The sequence below is a fragment of the Python bivittatus genome, unplaced genomic scaffold (genome assembly GCF_059951505.1).
Source record: "Python bivittatus isolate LINGU-HERP-01145 unplaced genomic scaffold, Pbiv_v1 ctg000700_np1212, whole genome shotgun sequence".
Lineage (NCBI taxonomy): Eukaryota > Metazoa > Chordata > Lepidosauria > Squamata > Pythonidae > Python > Python bivittatus.
The window spans coordinates 48,098,430-48,100,777 of NW_028277098.1; positions in this window are offsets into that span (position 1 = coordinate 48,098,430).

Here is a 2,348-nt window from a genome sequence, read left to right on the forward strand (position 1 = left end):
CAATAGGATATCTGTGAAGCCAATTATATTTAAAATAATATTACACTGAATATGATGCACAAGCAGTACACAAGATTATAAATTATTTTTTCCTCCCAATACCCACATGAACTACCCAGCCAGCTGGCAGCATCTAGCTGACTTTGACCGATCTTGGTAGGTGCTTGGCTGGAGATTAAAGGGGAGACCACCAGGAAATTCCCAGAGAAAGGTTAACTGGGAATTCCTCTTACATTCCAGAAGAAGTCAATGACAAACCACTTCTGAATTACTGCCAAGAAAACTACACTGATGTTCCCATACAGTCACCAGAAGTCAAGCTTGACTCAAGGGAATCTTTCCTTTTCTACCTTCATGGACCATCAGTGATCTGAGCACTACAGATTTAGAGTTATGATCAACATTAAGTACACACCCACAGAAAAGAGATACAGTCTCTTAAGATAATAAATCTATCAAATCCCAAATAGAGGTGTAGGAGTCATAGTCCTTGGTTACTTATCTTCACTGTCTACACACTTTTCATACTATTAGCTAATGTCTGTCAGAAACAACATGGACCCAACTACAATCTCTTGATGCTGTTTTAATCTGATACAAATCAGTGTAGAGATTCTCTGAAATCCTCAGGTAAGATATTTTTTAAAAAGAAAACTGAAAAAAGAATGAAGGGGGACTGACTTTTGTAAATGTGCTACATAAAGAATGACTTCCTTTTATCAATCCTGAATGTCCCTTATCCTTAGTTTTAATGTATAACCCTGAGTTGAGTTGGGCTATAAATATTATTCTATAGTATTTAATACCTAATTGGGTTGGGTTGGCTATAAATATTATTTATTTCAAACACTGTTTGAAACACTGTAGAATTGTAAAGGAACTGCTCTATTTCCCTATTGATTTTGATTGCCTTTTGTTCTGTTCACAATGTACAGAAATGTATACAATAGCTGTACATTGTTCCTTTCCAGCTGATGCTTCCTGATTCTATGGTGTGGTTCATGGAAAAGAATCCCAACTGGATGGTCAAAGAGGTAATGCATTAATCTGTTGCAGAAAAACAAAACAAAACCAAGACTTGCAGTACTTTATAGCAGTGTTTCTCAACATTATCAACTTTAAGATGCCTGGACTTCAACTCCCAGAACTTCAGCCTCGTCCCACCTGCAACTCTCCAAGTATAAAGATGGTCTTTAGTCAAACTCATCCCTCATAATTACATGAATACATTCATGTATTTTCCTTGGCAACAATTTGGAAGTGATTTGCCTTCTCCTGGATTTGTTTCCCCTTAATTTCCGAGTTTAGCATACAGTCCTGGTATTGTCTAACTTAGCAACTTTAAGATGCTGGCTGGGGAATTCTAGGAGTTGAAGTCCATACATCTTAAAGTTGCCAAGTTTGAAAAACACTGCTCTAATGCAATCCCATCCATTGATTAGACCTGATCCTGCTTAGCTTTCAACCCAGTTCAGGTTCCGACCACCAGGAACTCCTAGGCCTTCTCTCCAACTACATTGATGTAGAAGCCCTATCTGGCTAGGGATAATGGGACCTCGTAGAACAACACATCTGGAGGGCACAGCTCCAAAGGAGAAAGCAGCCTTAAAGACCAGCAAACACATTTCTACATATACTGTACTTTTGTGCATGGAATCTGTGTGCAATGAAAACAATGGAAAAAGTCCTGCTTTAGCATACTTAGCAGACGGACTGGGTGCATGACTTTTGTATGTGAGAGTCACTCTTGACTCCTGGAGACTACACAGCTAGGTCCACGAAGTTTTCTTGGCGTTTTCGGGAGTTGTTTGCCGTTGCCTTCTTGCTCGAATTGAGAGAGAGAGAGAGTGACCGGTGTGAGGTGTATGACTAGGTGGTTAAAAAAAGGAGATCTCTAATACTAATTCGGTCGCTGCACTCATCCTTTCACTCCTTCCGTCACACGATCTCTTTAACACCCTAAAATTGGAGAAGATCGTCAGCGTGTGAGTGTCCCATGCCATTTCCCATTCTTAAAGCGCTAGCAGGGGAGGGAGGAATCTACCGATCTTCTGTTCTGCTACCCGCAAACTTTTTGGCGCAGCCGGTTTTCTGACACCTCCAAACTACCCGGGTTGTAAGAAAACGGAGAGCGGGGGACACTTCTCCCTACTTTCGTGTGCTCCGCGCATGGGCACTCTCGGCACCCAAACTAGCCTCCCCGGAACGGTTTGCAAAGCGCTCTTGCTACGAAACGGTGGCTCCCGTGCCGGGGCAAGCGTGCGCTCTGTGAGCATGCGCATACTTTTCCTTTTTTTCTCCTTGCTTGAAAAGCTCTAAGGGGACTGGGTAATTGCTCATAGCTCCTC